At 38.3% G+C, this 24,568-nt stretch overlaps 1 long non-coding RNA gene across 1 annotated transcript; it reads left to right on the top strand.

Annotated features, from left to right (window-relative positions):
• Positions 1–892: 892 nt before the first annotated feature.
• Positions 893–24,568, top strand: LOC308652603. Its single transcript, XR_014022837.1, has 6 exons — positions 893–1,014; positions 4,364–4,486; positions 15,106–15,213; positions 15,670–15,792; positions 23,244–23,426; positions 24,436–24,568. It is a non-coding gene; the product is annotated as an uncharacterized lncRNA (long non-coding RNA).

The following is a 24,568-nucleotide window of genomic DNA, read 5'->3' on the forward strand; positions in this document are numbered from 1 at the left end:
TCAATTTTTTTTAGTTGTAGAAGGGCACAATATATTTATTTTATTTATTTATTTTAATGTGGTGGTGAGGATCAAAACCAGTGCCTCACACATGCTAGGCAAGTGCTCTACCACTGAGCTACCACAGCCACATGTTTTTCTTTTGGTGGAGAGTTTAATTAGCAAGAAGCCACCCCTACCAGGACCCTCTTGCTAAGGCCTTCCCCTCCAGACCCTGCCTCTCCTCTAGACCCCACCTATATTCTATGGCCCTGCTTGTCCTCTTGATCCACCCTTCCCTCTCCTTCCTACCCTGCCTCTCCTCTACATCCTACTCATGTTCCAGGGCCTGTCCCTTCCTCAGGTCCCACCCCTCTGTGAAGCCCTGCCCCCTTGTGACTCATTCTCCCCCTCCTTTAGACCCTGTCTCTCCTCCAGATCTTTCCCTTCTTCCTGTCCTGCCCCTCCTCCAGACCTCACCCTCCTCTTTTAAATTTTTTTTTGTTGCACATGGACACAATGCCTTTATTTTGTTTATTTATTTGTATGTGGTGCTTAGGTTTGAACCCAGTGCCTCACACATGCTAGGCAAGTGCTCTACCACTGAGCCATAACCCCAGCCCAACCCTCCTCTTTAAGACCCTGCCTCTTCTCCAGACCCCACTTATCTTCCAGCCCCCTTCCCCCCCCACCTTCCATCCCCCTCCTCCAGACTCTGCCCCTGTTAGTCTAGGATGAGCAGCTTCCTGGCTGCTGTGCTAATTTGCAATATATTTGTAATGGTGCACAAATCACATCTGTTGTATAAACACTGACATCCTGCATTGGATGAATTATCTTGACTATTATCAAAATTTGACATACCATAAAATAAATTTAGAAAACTCACCTTTCTCTCTCTTTTATTCTCTATAGATCATGAATATTTGAAATAAAATCAGAATTTGTTAAAGGGCAGATGACAGCCAGCCTTGAGCCCTGATGATCCCAGGATCCCATCCAGTGGGAGAACTCTAATTATCAGTCCAAGCTTTTGTATGCTAATTGATTCATTACTTTTTCTTATTTTAGAGTTATTTTGCTATGTAATTCCCCATGGCCTTCAGTTCTGTGTAATAGGTTTTTCCTATTCAATTTTTAATTAATATTCTTTCAATTTTCTACAAAATTTTTAAAATATTTTTTTAGTTGTCAGTGGATCTTTTTATTGTATTTATTTATTTTGTTTATTTATATGTGGTGCTGAGGATTGAACCCAGGGTCTAACACATGCCAGGCAAATGCTCTGCCTTTGTGCCACAACTCTAGTCCTGTATAGGATTTTTAATTCTGTGAACTTCTATTTTTTTTATTCATTTTCTATTTGATTACACCAATAAGGAATATTTTAAAAATTTAGTTTACTTTGTTTTTGATTGAGACAATTGTTTTGTTTGAGAGAATTGTCTTGTTTGGAAATGCTCATAATCAAATGATTTTAATTAATTTCCATTTATTAAGACATGTTTGAGACTGGGTGTGCAGCTCAGTGGCAGAGCACTTGCCTGGCATGTGAGAGGCCATGGAGTCCATCCCAGCACCACACACTCAGAAGATGTCTTTGACAGGACTCAAGCATGAGAGATATAGTTTCAAAAGATCATGTATTGGGGCTGGGGTTGTGACTCAGCAGTAGAGCACTCGAGTAGCACGTGCGAGGCCATGGGTTTGATCCTTGGCACAACATAAAAATAAGTAAATAAAACAAAGGTATTGTGTTGAACTACAACTAAAAGTAAAGAAAAAAATTTTTAAAAAGATAATGTATTTACACATATACACATATACCAAAGTGCCTCTTCCAAATTCATATGAAATTATTCTAAGAAAATTTCAAATCAATTTTTAAAGAGAAGAGGGATGATGATATTTTTAATGTTAACTATTGATATTTCATAATATTTAAAACCACTATAGATGAAATCTCCTGAGATGCAAATCATTACAAAATGTAAGAGACAAGTCAGTAGCTGCTTTTTTGTAATTCAGATACATTTACTCAAAATAAGCTTTTAAAAAATATATTTTCTTCTTTTCAAATTTAGAAAGCATTTCCATATGTCCTATTAAAGTTCTATATTCATCAGAAAGTTCTCTTATTCCTTGCATAAAAAGGGATGGGCCTTCTAATGAGCATGATTCTTTATGTTGTCAGGAATTCTTGTGGGAGAACTCTTTAAGTGTTTTGCCTCTGTTCAAAATATAATTTAAAATGTATCAATTTGCTTTTGATTTCAGAAATTTGTCTTTTGAAATTATGTATTTATTAGTATTTAGGGTTATTCATGTAGGAAATGCCATGATTACATTTTATCCTAATGTTGGTTCCCCTATGTGCTTATAAGGTGGCTTTTAGAATACAGTTGAGTATATCTCTCATATTTATTGGATTCATTAGAAAAGTACATGCACTTTTGATCATATTTAAATGGTTGCATTTGAATTATTAGAAGCAGAAATCAGACATGTTAGTATTGTGAGCTGAACAAAGTGCAGGTTTACTTTAATCATTTTGAGGAGGCTGACATAATGGCTTCTGCCTTGTTCTGTACCTGCCATAGTTGTCAGATGTCTCACCTGGAGAAATTTTTTTTTTTTTGGTACTGGGGATTAAACCCAGGTCCTTGCTTGTGCTATGCAAGCCCTGAACTACATATGTCCCCAGTCTTTGTTACAATTTCATTTTGAGACAGGGTCTAGCTGAATTGCTAATGTCAGCCTCAAATTTGTGATCCTTCTGCTTTACCCTCCCAAACAGCTGAGATGTCAGGCATGAGTCAAAGTGCTTGGCTTGTCCTGGAGGATTTTGATATCAGTATCATATGTTTCCAATGTGTTAATAATTTCCTAAACTAGATTATGTTCATTTTTCTTATCAACAGTCAATAAAGCCTTTTTTTTTTTTGATGGTATGCTTAATGTGAACATGGTTTATGATATGACACCACTGTTTATGGTGATCTAGCTATGCAATTCACTGTAAGGAGAGCATTTTGATTCTGAGAGTCTCAAGTGTTTTAGGTCCAACATGTTTCCTTAAGAGGAGTGATTATTCATTTTCTATTTGATTATAAAAAGAAGACACAAATTCTTTTTTTTTTTTTTGTGGTTCTGGGGGTTGGTCCTAGGGCTTCCTGCATGCTAGGAAATCTTTCTATATCCCCAGCCCATAGATCCTTTAGTTGTCATTAGCTTCATGATGAGCTAGTGACAATAAAATTACTTAGAAGTTCAACTAGATTTAGACTCATACAAGAGTGTGGGCATCCATAGCTCCTTGTGATTTCTAAAAGGTAGAGTGTTTTCTCACAGCACAGCAGCATCTAATAGAATTTCTGGACCAAGCTGACACCTCTGCTTCTCTTGGCTCACCACTTCCTGCAGAGTTCTTGGAGGAGATGACTATTTCTTTGACTATTTGTCCCAGTCACAAATATTTGATTATATTGCTGCTAAAAAGGTATGCATAGAAATAAAATAGAGACAAGGATTCTTTGGGATAAATGATTCAGTCACAGTGAGTCAATTTGCATTAGGATTTTTTTTTAATATAAAGTCACTCTTTCAGGAAAGTTAAACCAGGAGTTGAAATAGAATCTCTAAAATGTCATTTTTTTTTCTCCTCTAGTGATCAAGTTTTAAGAAGGCAAACCTAGAACCAAATGACAGCATAAAAATATAAGGAGTTTACTTATGTTATTACTTCAACATGAAATATGTAAAAGAAACACATACTTTGAATTTTATATTCGTTTGAACTATTTGATTTTTGTGTTATGAATGTTCATAATAAAATACAGAACTAGCTAAGAGTGTCAGTTACCAGTAATTAACTGTATTAATAATTAAACAAGTAAGTGTTTGAGAAAATATAACCATGTCCTAAGGTTTTACTTTAGAGTAGTTTAATTTTTTTTTTTTTTTTTTTGGTGTGGTGGTACTGGGGATTGAATCCAGGGGCGCTTAATCATTGAGCCACATCCCCAGCCCTTTTTTATATTTTATTTAGAGGCAGGGTCTCACAGAGTTACTTAAGGCCTCACTAAGTTGCTGAGGCTGGCTTTGAACTCGAAATCCTCCTGCCTCAGCCTCCCAAGATGCTGAGATTACAGGCATGTGCCACCATGCCAGGCTTAGTTTTATCCTTATACAGAAATTGAAAAGAAAGTGCAGAGATTTCCCAGGTAGCCTCAATCTGGTTTCTTACCTTGTTATGACTTAGGTGAGCTGTCTCTAAAGTGTTAACATCTTAGACCATTTGTCATGAAGAAAAAATACTGGAATGTTACCATTAACTGAAGTCACATATCCTTTGGATTCTCAGTTCTGTGTCTTCCTGTTCTAGGATCCCATCTAGGAGCCAACATGACATCCAGTCATCATGTCTCCATAGACTTATCTTGGGGTGACAGTTTCTATGAACTTCCTTGTTCTGATGACCTTGAGAGCATTGAGGATGACTTGTCAGGTATTTTTTTTATAATTTTTTTGAATTTTCCTTTTTTTCATATTTAAACTGGGGCTGTGGGTCTGGGGGAGGCAGGTCACAGAGGTGAAGAGCTGCTCTGTCATCTCTTGTCCTTATTGTCATATTAGTATTGACTGTGCTCACCTGGCTGAGGCAGTGCCTTTCAGGTTTCCTTGTGTTTCTCATATTTAGCCTGGGGCTATTGGACTGGGGGAAGCTGGTCACTGAGATGAAAAGCAGCTGTATCATTTCAAGCCCTCAAGGTGAAATGGTAGTATTGATTGTGCTCACCTGCTTGAGGAAGGGTCTTTCAGGTTCCTTACAGTGAAGTTACTTTTTTTGAATGTCCACATTGTCTGTTCTTCTGGAGGAAGTCATAATGCAGAGCCCATGCTTAGGGATCAGAGAGTTAGCTCTACCTCCTTGATGACTGTGTCTCTCTGAATTATATGGAATTTTTCTGCACAAGAGGTTTCTACTCAACCTCATTTGTTTGTGTATTCAGTCATTTATATATATCAGTCATCTGGATAGTTTCCTTAAGCTGTTTTTTGTTCTCCTCCCCCCCTTTCAAATAATACTTTGCTGCTCAATTCATCCCTACTTTAACCATTGGGAATTCTTTCCATTGGAGATCTTTCCATTATCTCCTGTTGTCCTTTAACATATTTTCTGGTTTTGACCCAAAGTTTTTTCTTTTTTATATTTTAATTACCCTGACTTATATATTTACTGTCTTACTCTTAGTATCAGCCATTTCTTCAAAGAGTCCTGGCTCCTTTGATTAGAGAGTGATATTAAAATCTTTCATCTGGCAGGGGCTGTGGCTCAGTGGTAGTGCACTCATCTGGCATGTGTGAGGCACCTGGTTTGATCCTCAGCACCACATAAAAAAAAATAAAATAAAGGTCTTTAAAAAAGTCTATAAAACATATTTCATCTTGCATCTTGATCCACACAACTGACAATGCAAAGAAGTGTATATGTATTCTAATCTTTTCATATTCCCTAGTTTTAACTATGCTTATGTGGAACCATCTTTGAATGTTTTAAGCAAACTGTGAATTTATACTGATCTGCAGTCAGTGGATTCTGATCCGTTATGACATAGATCCCTCTGCCTTCATCCCTCGTTTATCATAATTTCTCACCCCATCTAGCTCCCAGTTTCTGCCATATAATTAATTCATTGTTTCATTATGAGCAATGAATTTATTATTGTTCCAGATTATGGGCTTTGACATAATAAGAAATACACATTCAGGGCTGGGGATGTGGCTCAAGTGGTAGTCTGCTCTCCTGGCATGCGTGCGGCCTGGGTTTGATCCTCACCACCACATACAAACAAATATGTTGTGTCCGCCGAAAACTAAAAAAAAAAAAAAAAAGAAAAGAAAAAAAAGAAATACACATTCAGCCTCTGCACCCAGTTCCTGGTGCAGCACTCCTAAAATCTTCATATTTTCTGAGTGATAGAGGTGTTAGGAGCATCTTTTGTTCTCATATTGATTCTTTTATCTTGGTTATTTGCACAGAGCTCCTAAATCCTGTAGAATCTCCTGGGGGCCTAGGAGGGCCTTGTGCTTTAATAAGGACTTTTGGTGGGCTCTAGGGCAGCTTCAGGATGGAGGATGGTCATGAGAAAAACCACAGGAAGGGTGGTGCACCCCAACTCCATGTAGATGGAGACTCCTGTGCTGTGAGGCTCCTGGGCCTCATCCTGCAAAACTTTTCCTCTGTAATTTTGTCTTTTCTAGAATTTCATAAAAGGTAAACCATACAGCATGTAGCCTCTTCAATCTGGCTTATTTTACTTATCAGTGTACCAGGTAGGATTTATCTATGTCTCTGTGTAGGGTGGCAGTTCATTCCTTTATATTCTGTGTTGGTTATGCATTCAGCTATGGGAGGACATTCTTATTTATGATCTGATCAGCATCATAGAGCTGCTATGCATAATTACATGCTAGTTTTGTTTTGACATACTTTTTCAAAGAATTTCTCTAAATGAAGGTAATTTAGAGGGACACTGTTGGGTCATAGATTGGACTTTTTTGTTTTGTGAAGAACTGGCACATCATCTTCCAAAGTGGCCATGCCACATGTTCTCCTAGTAATGCCTGAGACTGCTGGTATCTCACATCCTGCAGCTGTTGGTGCACTGCTGTTTCTTAGAGCTCAGCAGTTCTAATAGCTGTGCCATACTACCTCACTATCATTTTAATTTATGATTCCCTGATGATATGGGATGCTGAACATAATTTTGTATAACTATTTGCCATGTTTTACAGAGTAGGAAAAAAAATGTGTGTGTGTGTAGTGCTGGGGATTGAACCCCAGGCCTCACATAAACTAGGCAAGTGCTCTACCACTGAGATATATCCCATCCTTTAAAAAATTTCCTAGGCTGGGCTCAAGTTTGCAATCTTCCTGCCCCAGCCTTTTGAGTAATTGGGATTGTTGGCCTGCAACAGTGCACTTCATAAAAATTGAACTTTATAAAGTCCATGTTATTGGTATTTTTTTTCAGTCAGTTGGTATTTGGTATTGTGAGTTAAAACTCATCATCAAGGACTGGAGAAGTAGCTCAGTATTAGAAAGTTTGTATAGCATGTTTGAGGCCCTGCATTCAACCCCTTATACCAGAAACAAATGTACACTACCATCACTAAATCTAAGATCACATAGATTTTCTTATTTTTTTCGGATTTATTTTAGTTTTACCACATTTTAGTTACGGACTATTATGAGTTAATTTTTGTAGGAGTTTCTGTTTTTGTCTACATTCATTTCACTCAATATGGTTTAAATAACTTGTTCAATCACCATTTCTTAAAAAACAAGAATACTGGATTTCATTTTAGTTTGAATTTCCAAAATCATGGCCTTGAGTAATCTAGATACAGTACTGAATTTCATCCATTTCTCAGGAATGTCAGGGGATGCCCATACACCACTTAATTGAAGCATTCTGTGCTGGGTCCTAATGACCACCAGAGGGTATGTGCCACCTTCCTGGATATGGCAGTGTCATAATACTGTTATGGTGGAGTGATAATGCTAATATGTTGTCCATGTGCAGCCTCTAATGCTAATGTATTATCCATAGTAGCCTTTGATGCTATTGTGTCCACATGTAGCCTCCGATACAAACATAGTATTCGTAGAGTGGACTTGAACACTAATACAACAGCTTCCATGTTAATATAATGTCCACATCATGGCCTCTAATACTAAAATAATATTCACAACATGGCATCAAAAATTAATATAATAGCTACCCTATGGTCTCTAATCCAAATATAATATATATACTATAACATCTAAAACAAAATAGTATATCCCTGTGATCTTTAATACTAATATGATATCCATAGTGTAGCACCTAAGGCTAATATAATAGCTGCCCTGTGTCCTTTCATGTTCTTATGGTATCCATAACTATTGTGGTTTAGGTATGAGTTGTCCTTTAAAAAAATCTCATATGTGAGTCAATGAGAGAAAATTTAGATGTGTAATGACTGGATCCTGAGAGCATTAACCTGCATCAGTGTACCAACCTAATGAAATCATTAACCTAATTATCCACTGATAGGGATTAACTGGGTGGTAACTGTAGGATATAAAGATAAAGATTAGGGTATAAAGATAAAGATTCTGATGGACCAAAACATGGGACGATGGGCTCTATTTTAGCTAAAATATGCAAACGTATGTTGAATAACCAGAACATGAATTTCTGAGGTTGTGCATCAGGACTAGGTAGTGGCACAGCTCTCTGCAACACTAAATCAATAGAATCCAAGCTCAGGATGCATTTGCAACCTGAGGAAAGAGAGGAAATTAAAATTGGGATGGTGGTATGAAGCTGTAGCATAATGTCCTCTAAGCTAATCAGAGGTGGGTCACAGGGGTCCTAATGGCAGCCACCTCCAGGTTCTCCCTTAGATGTGGTTCTGTGGGGGATCCTGGAGTTGCCTCCATGTTTGTCTGTTGTTCCTCAGGAAGCTCCTATCAACAAAGATGCAGGCCTGGGTTGTTGTGCTTGCATTTTTCTGAATTTACCACCCACATCCAGAACTTTTTAATCTCTTTCCATAGGCAGCAACTGCATACTGAGCCTGAGTTTATCAGCTGCATATACAGGTGTTTCTATTCAGAATTCACTTTTCCCTCTGTGACATGTGCAAAGGTAAAGGCAGTCCAGGGTCCAGACTAGAGAAGAGACCTGGGGGAGCTCAGAGACACCAGGGCCTCCATGGCATGGATTCATAGCAGTTATGCTATTTGTTCACCCATTGAAGCACATCCTGATTGCTTAAGGTATTGGGGCATTGTGAATAGAACTACTATATGCAATTGCCTGCTGTTTTCTAGATATACATTTTTGAGGCAGTTGTCTATATTTTTAGGACCATATGGTGATACCATGTCTAACTTTGCGGAAAATGGCCAGTTTTTTTGATAGTGATGAGCTGTTGTGTGCTGTACCAGCAATGCATAAGAGTTCCTGTGGCTGCTCATCATCCTCATGGTTGATACTGCAGTTAGTAAAGACCTTAGAAGCTTAGTAGTTGTGCAGTGCACCTTGAGGTCTTAGTTTGTGCTTTCCTCATGACAGGTGATACTAAGAGTCATTTCTATGGTTCTTTGCCATCTTGTATCTTTCTTGTGCATTGTCTGTTCAGATCTTTACCTATTATGTTGTGTTATTGTTGAGTGTCTTACTATATTTTTTACACAAGTTTGTTTTAGACATATACTTTCCAATGTTTCCCCCAGTCTTTGACTTGTCTTTTTATTTCCTTAATATGACTTTTTTTTTTTTTTTTTACAGAGCAGTTTAATACAGTCCACATTATCAGGTTTTTCTTTCAAGGATTTGTTGTTGTTATTGTTTGTTTGTTTGGTCACAGGCATTGAACCCAGGTGTGCTTAACCACTGAGCCACATCCCCAGCTTTCATGGATTTTTTGGGGCATGCTGTATTTAGAACCTCATCATGAAACATGTGATCATGCACATCTTCTAGAGTTTTACAGTTTCCCATTTTAAATGCAAGTCTAGAGAGTATTTTGGTAGGTTCTGGCATCCATATGTGTGGCTTCTTGAAGTGTATCCTTTTGCAGTCAGTGCTGTCTAATCTAGGTTTAAAAACAGTTTGTTGGGAATTTCTGGAATGCACTGAATCTTCAGGTCAGGTTTGAGATAATTTCATCTTAATTATATTGAGACCTGAAAAAAGTATATCTGCATTTATTTATATTTAATTTGATTTCTTTCTAAACATTTCAAGATTTTCTGAAAGAATGATTGTACTTTAAGACTTACATGAAAGTACTTCAAATTTGGGGATCTCTATTTGAAATATTAATGTTTTAAAATTTTTCTTATTCCAGTTTATAAATTTCACTGTTTCCTCTACATGATTGCTGAAATCAATGAAATTTTGCCTATGGGCCATGTATTTTGCTGTTTGCTATCTCCATTCATTCTGATCAAGACATAGGATGGTAGGCTCTTTTTCTTTCTGATTTCCAAAATCATGACCTGGAATAGTCAGAAGTATGAATTTTAGAGCTTCACTGTGCCTAGCCCAAGGGGGTGCAGCTCTGAACAGTGAACACCCAGCATCCTGCACTGTCTACAGTGGCCAGCAGGGGGCCACTTTCTCTGATCAGTTGCTTGGGGGCTGTGTTCTGTGCTCTAATCAAACTTCCATCTCCTGGGGACCCACCTGAGAGATGCCATATCTAGGGACTCCTAGGGGCTCTATCTAAGGTGCAGACCAGTGGTTTTTTTTTTTTTTTTTTTAACCTGGGGACACACCTAGAAAGATACCATGGCCTGGGGATGCCTGGTGGATATATCTATGGTGAGGACCAGAGCTTCCTTCTCCTTGGCACCTACCCATGGAGATTCCACTGTGGATTCAGGATGACTGAGGTCCATCTGAGGAAAACATGAGCAAGAAGCTTCCTGTGCACTGCGTGGTGTGCTGAAAAGTAAGTTCTGCCATGTTCTTTATTTTCTCAGGTAATATTTTAGCAGAACTTATTTTACAACAGTATTTCTTTTTTTAATATTTATTTTTTAGTTTTCAGTGGGCACAACATCTTTATTTATTTTTATGTGGTGCTGAGGATCAAACCCAGCGCCCCAGCGCATGCCAGGCGAGTGCGCTACGGCTTGAGCCACATCCCCAGCCCAACAACAACAACAGTATTTCTTACTGAGGCTTTGGCTTCTCATTATTATGGTGTGTCAATGCATTTTGTGTGGCTTGAGTGTCTAAGGAAACAAATGCCCCCTCAAGGTGGTGCAAGGAGGTCCCAGTGCCTGTAGTCTCACTGGGGCCTGAGAATAAGGGCTCATGAAAATGCAGTAAGTAGCTCTCAGGAGCCTCTAGGGTGAGAGACATAAGGATTATGATGGATTGCACTACCCTGAATCCTGGGTAACTACAGAATCATCACTGTAGTTACCAGAGCCTTCTGAAGTGAGGGCAGCATGGGTCAAATGACAAACTGTAGTACCCATAATTCTTGGGGACCTGCAGCTTGCAGAGACCTCTGCAGAGAGGGTTGTACTGACAAAAAAATAAAACTATGCTACCAATTACTTTTGGGTGCCTGCTCTTCCAAGGAGCCTCTGGGGTGAGAATTGCAAGGGCAAAATACCTGACTTCAATGCTCAGAACTTCTGGGGATGCCTACATACCCTGTAACCCTGTGAGTCCCAGAAGTTTCTGTGGTGACAGTTGTATTGTTAGAGCACACTACCTAGTATCTCTAGGGTACCAGGGAAAGCATGGGGTCTTCAGCTCCTGTGATCTTCAGCAGGACTGTGCAGGCAAACCCTAGACTGCATTATCTAGAACCATCAGGGACTGCAGCTCCCATAATCCTCTGTGGTGAATGGGCAAACTATTGAACTGCATTGCTCACAATCCTAAGGGGGAATTTGAGCTTCAGAATTTTCTGCAGTGAGTAGGAAAAACAGGACTATATTACCCACAAATCTCGGTGTCAGCAGCTCTCAGGATCCTCTGTTGTGAGGACTGTTGGGCTGAGAACTTAACTGCAGTATCCAGAATCCTTGGTGAGGTGTGTTTCCCAGGTGAGTATGCAGCCTGCAACCCCCAGAGGCCTCCCAAGTGAGAGCTGTGCATTATGCAGCTCAGACTACACTACCTGCAATTCCTGGGGACACACTGGTGAATGTGCTGCCTGCAATTTCAGGAGGCTTCCATAGTGAGGTCTTCAGTACCAAGGCAAGCATGTGGCCTTCAGTTCTCATGGCCCTTGCAGTAGGGGCATGTAGGCAAAACACTGGACTACCTTATCCAGAATCTTCAGGGGGGATCACAGTTCCCAGGATCTGCAGTAGTGAGGGCTTCAGGGTAGGGAGCTGAAGCATACTACCTAGAATTCTTGGAGGTGCCCATGTCCATGTGGCCTGGAACTCTCAGAGGCTTCCACAGTGAGGGCTATGGAGGCAGAAGGCAAGACTAAACTACCCAGAATCCCTGGGGGCCTGCAGCTCCCAGACACCTACCTTTTGAGTACTGCTGGGGCAAGCTTTGTATTGCACTACACAGACTCCTCAGGGGTGTCTAGGCAGGCTTGTGCTACACAGATCCCAGACCTTTGATGGTGAAGTCCACTTAGGTAGGATGGACTGCACTACCCAGAATAATCAATGGCCCACAGCTCTCAGAGACTTCTGCAGTGAGAGCTTACTGAGTAAAACTGACCACAATACTCAGAATTCCTAAGGGTTCTGAGCTCTAAGTAGTCACTGTACAGTTGAACATAGCACCAGGCTATAATACTCATGATCCTTGGGGGCTTGCAGCTCCCAGAATCCACTGTAGTGATGCTGCATGGGCAGAACACCAGACTACACTGTCCAGAATCCCTAGGGATGCCTGATTGAGTGTGTAGCCTACAATTTCTAGAGACCTTCTGGGGGTGGGGGCTGCATTGTAGAAGACTAGATTACACTGCTCAGAATCCTGGGTGGGTGTATGAGCGTTAAAGTGCTACTTGAAGCCTCCATAGGCTTCTGGAGTGAGGGCTGAATGGTCAGAATCCCATACTACACTGTTCAGAATCACTAGGGGTTCCTGAGTAGCTGCAGCTCACAGAGACCTCTGCATCTTGGCTGTATTGTAGAATTCAAGACTGCACTACCCAGAATCCTGGGGGTATGAGGGTAAATGTGCATCTTGCAGCCCCTAGGCTTCTGGGGTGACGGCTGCATGGGTAAAACACCAGAGTCCACTGCCTGTGTCCTCCAGGGTGCCTGGGCCAGCACATGGCATGCAACTTCCATGGTCCTGAAGGGCAAAGACTGTGTGAGCAGAGCACCAGACTACACTTGTCTAGAATCCCTGAGAACCCTGAATCTGTGTAGCCTGCAGCTCCCAGAGGCATCTATGGTGAGAGCTGGACAGGCAGGACAGACTGAGTGACCTAGAATGCTCTCAGAGGCTACTGGAAATTTGGTCTGAGTTCAGGTTCTTCTAGCCTCCTTCAGTGGTCATCCTGGGCTGGGAATTAACAGATTTTCTTAAAATTCCTGATTCTAAAATGACCCTGGATAAGTCATTCAGTCTCAAAGACTACATGTCCCAGAAGCCTTTGTGGTGGTCTCTGCCCTTGGGCGCCTGAGTGAGGGTCTAGACTCCCTGTGGAAGCCTCCCTCTGTGCCTCTGCCCACCTGCCTCAGGCTGCTGCAGCCCTTGGCCTAGTGGAGTGCAGGGTGGGGGTCTTCTGGACTCCATTTCTCCTCTCCTGAGATTCCACTCCTCATGGTGCCACAGCAAGACCTAGTTACAGCAGTGGGAACAGATTTTATTCAGTAACTGCTGAGGTTGGAAGAAGGTGCTGACATTCACCAGGGAGCTGGGAGAGGCCCCGCCTCTGAGCCATGAGCAGCTAGTGCACCTGCATGAGGCCAAAGGGGCGTGGTCAAGAAGGGGCAGGGCCTCACCGCCATCTTTAATGCTGCGTCCCTGAGAGTGAGAAGCTGTCTTCCCCCTCAGGACCAACCCGGGAGAGCCCCAGCTCACTGGAGTGTTGGGTCACTCCACAGAGAGGGGCAGAGCTCCCTTCTCAGAGCAGATTGTGAGAGAGACCCAGGTTGGGGACCCTCGTGGGTCATGCCTCCAGGGACTCCCAGAGCTCCCTTCTCCTTACAGCAGCCTCAGCCGACTTTTGGCTTACAGACTTCGTGAGTCATGGCTCTAGGAATGCCGTGTTCCTTTGTCTTCAGATCAGCCTGAGGGGGATGCCTGTCTTGGAGACCCTCATGTGGTATGTTTCTAGGGTTTCCATGGTTTCCTGAGGGAGATGCCAGGGTTGGGGACCCTCACATTTCATGTCTCTAAGTAGGCCCGAGGTTCCCTTCTCCTCAGAGCGTCTGGAGGAGACGCCAGTGTGGGGACTCTCTTGGGTCACGTCTCTGCGGATGCCCGGGGTTCCCTTCTCTTCAGAGCAGCCTGAGGGAGATGCCTGGTGTGGGGCAGCCCTATTTTGTATTATAGAGACAGAGTTTCACTGAGTTGCTTCATGCCTTGCTTTTGCTGAGGCTGGTTTTGAACTCAAGATCCTTCTACCTCAGCCTTCTGAGCCGCTTAGGTTTAAATATATTACTTCTAACAAAGCCAGAATTTATTAAAAATACATCCCCTGTATTTTTAATAATGAACCACATTTTTATTCTTTAATCTTTGCTTAGTTTTGTTTAAATTTTTTTTTTTTAGTTTTTTATTTATTTTTATGTGGTGCTGAGGATCAATCCCAGTACCTCACACATGCTAGGCAAGCACTCTACCACTGAGCTACCACTGCCACACATTTTTGTTTTGGTGGAGAGTTTAATTAGCAAGAAGCCACCCCTCCAGGACCCTCTTGCTAAGGCTTCCCCCTCCAGACACTGCCTCTTCTCCAGACCCCACCCATATTCTTCCTGAACCACCTTCCCCCTCCTTCCTACCCTGCCTCTCCTCTATGTCTTACTCATGTTCTAGGGCCTGTCCCTCCCTCAGGTCCCACCCATCTGCCAAGCCCTGTCCCCTTGTGACTCATTCTCCCCCTCCCTCAGATCCTGACTCTCCTCCAGACCTTTCCCTTCTTCCTGTCCTAGTCCTCCTGCAGACCTCACCTTCCTCTCTCTCTTTTTTTAAAAATTTTTGTTTTGCACATGGACAAAATGCTTTTATTTTGTTTATTTATTTTTATGTGGTGCTAAGGTTTGAACCCAGTGCCTCACACATGCTAGGCAAGCACTCTACCATGGAGCCATAACTCCAGCCCAATCCTCCTCCTCTTTAAGACCCTGCCTCTTCTCCAGACCCCACCCATTTTCCAGGCCCCCTCCTCCTCCTGACCTTCCCTCCCACTCCTCCAGACTCTGCCCCTGCTAGTTTAGGATGAGCAGCTCCCTGGCTGCTGTGCTAATTGGCAGTATATTTGTAATGGTGAACAAATAAGGACCGTTGTATAAACACTGACATCCTGCATTGGATGAATTATCTTGACTGTATCAGAATTCGATATACCATAAAATAACTTTAGAAAAGTCACCTTTCTCTCTTTTTATTTTCTCTATAGATAATGAACATTTGAAACAAAAGTAGAATTTGTTAAAGGGCAGATGACAGCCAGCCTTGAGCCCTGATGATCCCAGGATCCCATCCAGTGGGAGGACTCTAAGTAGCAGTCCAAGGTTTTGTATGCTAATTGATTCATTTTCTTGTTTTAGATTTATTCTGTAATGTAATTCCCCATGGCCTCCAGGTTTCCAGTTCTGTGCAGTAGGTTTTTCCAATTCAATTTTTGATTAATATTCTTTCAGTTGTCTACAGAATTTTTATAATATTTTTTTTTGGTTGTCAGTGGATCTTTTTATTTTATTTTTTATTTTGTTTATTTATATGTGATGCTGAGGATTGAACCCGGGGCCTGACACATGCCAGGCAAATGCTCTGCCTTTGCACCACAAATCTAGCCCTTTATAGAATTTTTAATTCTGTGGACTTCTATTTTTTATAAGGAATATTTCAAAAATTACTTTTAGCTTACTTTGTTTTTTGATTGAGAGAATAGGTTTGAGAGAATTGTATTGTTTGGAAATGCTCATAATCAAATGATTTTAATTAATTTCCATTTATTAAGACATGTTTGAGACTGGGTGTGCAGCTCAGTGGCGGAGCACTTGCCTGGCATGTGAGAGACCATGGAGTCCCTCCCAGCACCACACACACAGAAGATGTCTTTGACAGGACTCAAGCATGAGAGGTATGGTTTCAAAAGATCATATATTGGGTCTGGGGTTGTGGCTCAGTAGTAGAGCACTCAGCTAGCACATGCGAGGACCTGGGTTCAATCCTCAGCACCACATAAAAATAAGTAAATAAAACAAAGGTATTGTGTCCAACTACAACTAAAAATAAAGATGTTTTAAAAAGGTCATGTATTTCCACATACATACATATACCACAGTGCCTCTTCCAAATTCATATGAAATTATTCTAAGAAAATTTCAAAAAAGTTTTAAAAGAGGGATGATGAGGGCTGGGGATGTGGCTCAAGCGGTAGCGCGCTTGCCTGGCATGCGTGCGGCCCGGGTTCGATCCTCAGCACCACATACCAACAAAGATGTTGTGTCCGCCGAGAACTAAAAAATAAATATTGAAAATTCTCTCTCTCTCTCTCTCCTCTCTCACTCTCTCTTTAAAAAAAAAAAAAAAGAGGGATGATGATATTTTTAATGTCAACTATTGATATTTCATGATATTTAGAATTATCATAGATGAAATTTCCTGAGATGCAAATCATTTCAAAATGTAAGAGACAAGTCAGTAGCTGCTTTTTTGTAATTCAGATACATTTACTCAAAATAAGCTTTTTTAAAAAAAGATATTTTTTCTTCTCTAAAATTTAGAAAGCGGGCTGGGGATGTGGCTCAAGCGGTAGCGTGCTCGCCTGGCATGCGTGCGGCCCGGGTTCGATCCTCAGGACCACATACAAACGAAGATGTTGTGTCCGCCTAGAACTAAGAAAAAATAAATAAATGTTAAAATTCTCTTTCTCTCTCTCTCTCTGTCCCCCTCTCACTCTCTCTTTAAAAAAAAAAAAATTAGAAAGCATGTCCATATGTCCTATTAAAGTTCTACATTCATCAGAAAGTTCTCTTATTCCTTGCATACAAAGGATGGGCCTTTTAATGAGCATGATACTTTATGTTGTCAGGAATTCTTACGGGAGAACTCTTTAAGTGTTTTGCCTCTGTTCAAAATATTATTTAAAAATGTATCAATTTGCTTTTGATTTCAGAAATTTGACATTCTTTTGAAATTCTGTTTTTATTAGTATTTAGAGTTATTTTATGTGAGAAATGCCATGATTACATTTTATCCTAATGTTATCGTAATGTTGTGTTAATAATTTCCTAAGCTAGATTATGTTCATTTTTCTTATCAACAGTCAATAATTTTTTTTGTCATTTTGATGGTATGCTTAATGTGAACATGATTTATGACGTGACACCACTGTTCATGATGGTCTAGGTATGCAATACACTATAAGGAGAGTATTTTGATTCTGAGAGTCTCAAGTGTTTTAGATCCAACATGTTTCCTTAAGAGGAATGATTATTATTTTTTTTTAATATTTATTTTTTAGTTTTCTGCGGACACAACATCTTTGTATGTGGTGCTGAGGATCGAACCCAGGCTGCACGCATGCCAGGCGAGCGTGCTACCGCTTGAGCCACATCCCCAGCCCCTAAGAGGAATGATTATTCATTTTCTATTTGATTACACAAATAAGACACAAATTCTTTTTTTTTTTTCCTATTTTGGTTTTGGGGGTTGGTCCTAGGGCCTCCTGCATGCTAGGAAATCTTTCTATCACTGAGCTACATCCCCTGCCCCATTGATCCTTTAGTTGTCATGAGCTTCATGATGAGCTAGTGACAATAAAATTACTTAGAATTTCAACTAGATTTAGAATCATGCAAGAGTCTGGGCATCCATAGCTCCTTGTGGTTTCTAAAAGGTAGAGTGTTTTCCCACAACACAGCAGCATCTAATATCACTCCTGGACTGAGTTGACACCTCTGCTTCTCTTGGCTCACCACTTCCTGCAGAGTTCTTGGAGGAGATGACTATTTCTTTTACTATTTGTCCCAGTGACACATATTTGATTATATTGCTGCTAAAAGGTATGCATAGAAATAAAATAGACACAGGGACTCTTTGGGATAAGTGATTCAGTCACAGTGAGTCAGTTTGCCATTAGAACTTTTTTTTTTATAAAGTCACTCTTTCAGGAAAGTTAAACCATGAGTTGAAATAAAATCTCTAAAATGTCATTTTTTCCCCCTGTCGTGATCACATTTTAAGAAGGAAAACCTAGAACCTAGTGACAGCATAAAATATAATAAGTTTACATATGTTATTATTTCAACATGAAATATGTAAAAGAGGCACATACTTTGAAATTTTTTTTAAAGAGAGAGAGAGAGAGAGAGAGAGAGAGAGAGAGAGAGAATTTTTATTTATTTTTTAGTTTTTTGGCGGACACAACATCTTTGTTTGTATGTGGTGCTGATGATCGAACCCGGGCCACACGCATGCAAGGCGAGCATGCTACTGCTTGAGCCACATCCCCAACCCACTTTGAATTAAAAAAAATTTTTTTTTGAGTTGTAGTTGTGCACAATGCCTTCAGTTTCATTTATTTATTTTTATGTGGTGCTGAGGCTCAAACCTAGCAACTTACACATGCTAGGTGAGTGCTCTACAACCCCAGCACACATACTTTGAATTTTATATTAGTTTGAACTATTTGATTTTTGTGTTATAAATGTTCATAATATAATATAGAACTAGCTAAGAGTGTCAGTTACTAGTAATTAACTGTATGAATAATTAAACAAGTAGGTGTTTGAGAAAATGTAACCATGTCCTAAGGTTTTACTTTAGAGTACTTTAATCTTTTTGGGGGGAGGGTACTGGGGATTCAATCCATGGGCAGTAACCCTAATCCTTTGGCCTTTAATATTAATATTTACCCATACTATTGCATCAAAAAGTGATATAATAACTGCCCTGTGGACTTTAATACTAGTATAAAATTAATACTGTAAAATGTAAGTGATATAAATCCTGCCTTGTGACTTTAAATACTTACATGATATCCAACTATTATAAAATTGATAAAATAGCTTCTCTTTGGCAATTAATACTAATGTAATATCCTTATTCTAGAATCTAAAGCTAATATTGTAGCAGGAAAGTGACATTTAACATTAATGTGGTATCAATACTATAGCATGACAAACTAATGTTAATAGATTCCCTGTGGAATTTAATACTAATATAATATCCTAATACACGATGTAAAATAAATATGATAGCTCTACTGTAGCCTTTAATAGTGATGTTATGTCCATTCTATAGTATTTTATACTAATATATTAGTTGTCCTGTGGACTTCATACAAACCTAATATCCATATTGTAGCTTCTAATGCTAATATGATAATATCTTCTCTGTGACCTTTAATATTTACCCATACTATTGATATTAAAATGTAATATCCAGATTATAGCATCTAAGACTAATATACTATCTGCCCAGTGAATTCCAGTAATAATAAAATCTCCACAGAGAAGCACATAAACTTAATATCAGAGCTGTTTTATGTCTTTTTATGATCATATTATATCTATAATATGCAATCTCAAAGTAACAGCTGACTTTGGTTTTTAATATTCATGTAATATGTATACTGTAGCATCCTAAAGTACTATATCAGCTGCCCTTTGGTCTTTAATACTTATATTATGTCCATACTATAGCACATAAATCCAATATAATATCTGAATTTTGGTCTTTACTATTAATATCCATATTATAGCATCTAAAAGTAATAAAATAGGTGCCCTGTCGCCTATAAATGTCATATGATAGCCATACTGTAGCATCTAATACTAATATAATAGCTGCCCTGTAGCTTTTGGCTTTAATTTAATATCAATACTTTGGTCTCTGAAACTAACAGAATAGCTGTCCTGTAGCCTTTTAATACTAATTTTATTCATATGTAGCATCGTTATAGTCTCCATGTAGCCTTTTATTCTAATATTATATTCATACTATAGACCTAAAATGAATAAAATAGCTTCCTTTTGGCCTTCAAGAGTAATATGATATGCACTATGGTACCTAGAAAATCTTATAATAGCTTCCCTGTGGTCTTTAATACTAATGATATCCATGCTATAGTACCTAAGACTAATAGGTGCCTGTTGTGTTTAATATTAAAGATGTCCATACTATACTTTCCAAAAACTAATATAATAGCTGCTCTGTGACCTTTATTATAAACATAGTATCCATACTGTGGCATCTAAAACTAACATAATAGCTGCCTGGTAGCCTTTAATATTGAGATAAAAACTGTGGCCTCTGAAATTAATGTAATAGCTGTCAAGTGATGTTTTAATACTGATAGTGCATATATACTATAGCACCAAAAACTGATAATATAGCAGCCTTATAGAATTTCATAGTAATATAATAATTATAACAGAATATAAAACTTTAATATTAATAAAATATCTATACTGTTGATCTAAATCTGATGAAATGTCAGCCTGTAATCTCTAATAGCCATATAATATCCATACCAAAGCTTCTAAAACTAGAATAATAGTGCCCTGTGGCCTTTAATGCTAATAGGTATTCATACTACAGTATTTAAAGCTGATACAATAGCTGAATTGTGGTCTTCCATATCAATGCAATGTCAATATTATAGCATATTGAACTAATTTAGTAGCTTCCCTATGACATTTATATGCCAATATAATATCTAACCTGTTCACTTTAATACTAACATATTTGTACTGTAGCCTCTGAAACTGATATAATCGTTAATTTATCATCTAAAACTAGTATAGTAGCTGCCCTATAACTTTGAAACTATTACAATTTTTATAGTATAGCATCAAAATTAATATAATAGCCTCCCAGTGGCTTTTATATTAATATGATATCTGTGCTACAGTATGTCCAATACCAATAAAATAGTGGCACTGTGGCTTTAAATACCAATATGATATCCATGCTACTGCAACTCAAGCTAACATAATAGATGATTTGTGTCCTTTAATCTTACTATAATATCCATATAATAGCATATATTACATAATATATGATTTCTGGCTTTAAATATTAATATTATATCCATAATATAGCATCTTAATTTAATAGTACATATGTCCTGTGTCCTTAGGACAAATATTATATCCATAATGTTGGATTTAAAACTAGTATAATAGATACCTTGTGGACTTTAATACTAATATGCTATCCATACTGTAGCTCCTAAACTTAATACAGTAGCTGCCTCGGCCCTTTAATATGATATGTAATATGTTAAACATATTGTACTCTTTAAAACTAAAGTAATAACTGCTCTGTGGCCTTTAGTGCTAATATAATATTTATAATATACCATGAAAAACTAATGTAATAACTTCCTTGTGTCCTTTAATATTGATAGTATAGCATCCAAAACTAATATGATAGCTGCCCTCTAGACTTTAATATCATAATATTCATACTGTGACCACTAAATTTAATATAATATCTATCTTGTGGCCTTTATTACTGGTTTGTTATTCATACTATAGCATGGAAAACTGATTAAATAACTGTTCTGTGACCTTGAATAATAATATTATTTCCATATTATAGCAAAAAAAAATGATATCGGAGGTCTTTTACTAATAGATTCAAACTATAATATCTAAAACAAGTAAGTAGGTGTGCAATAGAATTTAATACTAAGTGACATCCATGCTAAAGCATGTTAAACTTAATAGCTCCCCTGTAGCTTTTGATACTAACATTATAGCCTCCAAAACTGATGTAATAGATGTCCTGTGGCCTTTAATATTAATGTTACATCATTCCTATAACCTGTGAAGCCAATTTAAAAAGTTTCTTATAAAATTTAATATTCATTTAATATCCATATTATAGATCTAAAACTGATAAATAGGTGCTCCATGTAAAACTGGTAAATAGGTCCTATAGAATTAATATGATATTGTATCACCTTAAACTAATATAATGTCAGCTTTGTGGCCATTAAACTAATATGATATTTATAGGATAGCATTAAAATCAATAGACTACCATGTTGATGCTAACATGATATCCATACTTGAGTATCTAATAGTACATAATTATTGACCTGGAGTGTTTAATTCTAATATGATATTCATATTGGAACATCTGAAACTGATGCAATAGTTGCCCTGTGGCCTTTGATATTTATATGATATCCATCCTATAGTATCTAAAGCTAATAAAATATATTAGCTACCCTGTGGCCTTTAATATTAATATAATCTCCATACTGCAGTATTTAAAATAATAGATGCACTGTGGCCTTAATACCATATAATTGGTTTGGATATGCTCATGTGTGAAACAATGTAAGTAAGTTTAAAAGTGAAATAATGGGTTATGAGAACCTTAACCCAAATTAGTAATCCCCTTAACTGAGTGGTAACTGCAGGCTGATAGTGTGTAGCTGGAGGAGGTGGGTCATTGAGGCTGTGCCTTTGGGGTACATATTTGGTGAGCTGAGCTTAGGTTCTCTGCTTCCTGATCACCACTTTCCTTCACCACACTCTTCTGACCCACCTTAAGCCCCAAGGAATGGAGTTGGCCATCTATTGGCTAAGATCTCTGAAACTGTGAGCCCCTAAATGAACTTTTCCTCCTTTAAAATTGTTCTTGTCAGGTCCTTTGGTCAAAGCAGCGAAAAAGATGACTGAAACAATAACATACATGTCATAGATCTAAAACAAATACAATACCTTTAATACTAATATGATATTAAGAGTGTAACATCTAAAACTAATATATAATAGTTTCCCTGTGACATTTAATGTTAATATAATATTCATTCCATAACATCCAAAACTAACATTATAGCCTCCCTATAGCCTTTTATACTAAAGTACTATCCATACTGTAGCATTTCAAGCTAATATAATATCTTCCCTGTGGCCCTTAAAGCTAATGTAATGCATACTATTGCATCTGAAATTGATATAATAGCTGCTCTGTATCCTTTAATATCAATAGAGATCCTTATTATAGAATCTTAACTTGATATAATAGTTGCTCTTTGGCCTTAATATTTATATGATACCCATAATAGCATCTAAAACTGATAAAATATTAGCCCTGTGGCCCTTATAGGTAATATGATACCCAAACTATATCTCCTAAAACTAATATAATAGCTAGACTGTGGCATTTAATATTAATATTTTATCCATATTATGCCCTCTAAAAGTAATAAAATAGCCCCCTTGTCATTTTAAGTAAAGTATCCATATGATAGCAATAAACCCTATAATATAGCATATCCATATGATAGCATATAAAGTTAACATAATAGCTGACCTCTGGCATTTAATAGTAATCTGTTGGGCTGGGGATGTGGCTCAAGCGGTAATGCGCTCGCCTAGCATGCTTGATGTGGAACTACAGATCTTGTTTTTCCAGCTGGATTTTGGTCTTGTTTTGGTCCCATCTCTTCTTTCTATGCCCCTATTTATCACCTGCAGAATGGAAATGTTTAATCTATGCCATTATATGTTGGATTATGTAGCTTGCTTTGATTTTTATGGGGTCTCATGCTGAGTTTTCCTTAAGTTTTAGAAGAGGTTTTGGACTTTGACTTTTGGGGAATACTGGAACTATTAAGAACATATGGACTCTTGGAAATGAACTCAATGTATTTTGCATCATGAGATGGACATGAACTTTTTGGGGCCAAGGGCACAATGTTATGGTTTACATATGAAGTGTTACTCTGAAGCTCATGTGTGAGAAAAGGTAAGAAAGCTTTAAAGGTGAAATTATTTGGGTATGAGAGCCTTAACCTAGTGAGGACATTAATCCTCTGATAGTGTTTAACTGGATGGTAACTTTAGGAAGGTAGTGTGTAGCTGGAGAAGATGGGCCACTGGGGACATTTCTTTGGAGTGTATATTTGTCTCTGGTGAGCAGAACTCTCTATCTGCTTTCTCTTTGCCATGTCTTGATTTACTTCCTACCTCTATACCATTTTGGCAAGAGCCATGGAGTTGGTCTTCTACAGACTGAGACCTGGAAAATATAAGTGTCAAATAAAATTTTCATTCTCTAAAATTTGTTCTTGTCAGGAATTTTAGACACAATGGCAAACAAAGCTTACTAAAACAATACTGTACTATCTAGAAATAATATAATAGTGGCCCTTTGGCCTGTTATATCAATAATATAAGATCTAAAATTAATAGTTACCCTGTGGTGTTTAATCATATTATGATATAAATAGTATACATCCAAAACTAAGATAATACCTTCAATGGCTTTTAATACTACTATGATATCCATAATATTGCAACTAAAACTAATATTATAGCTTCCCTGTGGCCTTTAATATTAATGTAATATCAATAATATGGACACAGGGTAGCTATTATATTAGCTTTATAGATAACTGTATGGATATTAATATTAAATGTAAGGAAAATAAAAAGAGAGAAGATGCAGAGTCAGAATGACAGAATGGCAGAATGGTCAAGCTGCCAGCTTTATTTATATCAATAGGTTGAATTTGGTCATTGGCATCAGTAATGTACTATTGTTTATTGTGTCATTTGGCAGGTTATAGAGTTAGCAACGTTATGCAGTTTATTCCTCAGTTACATTCTACAGTTACAATATGCAATGTTAGAAGCTTTGTGTAGCTATCAAGAAAGTTTATTGTTTACAGTTACTGTTAGGTGGGCAGGTCCATGAGCATGGGAGCTTGGTGAAACATTTTTATTGTATAACAAGAGTGTTTCTTTATTCCCAGGAGCTGTGTGCCTGCGATCAAGGTCAAAGCCAATAAGACTCTAGCAGAAAGCCTTCTAATGCAGGGCATTGGTACAGCAGGTAGGCATCCTGTGTCTTTGCACAGAAGTTTTCCTAGCATCCAGGCATTCCTC

Source organism: Spermophilus citellus, assembly GCF_964194105.1.
Source record: "Spermophilus citellus genome assembly, chromosome: 6".
NCBI lineage: Eukaryota > Metazoa > Chordata > Mammalia > Rodentia > Sciuridae > Spermophilus > Spermophilus citellus.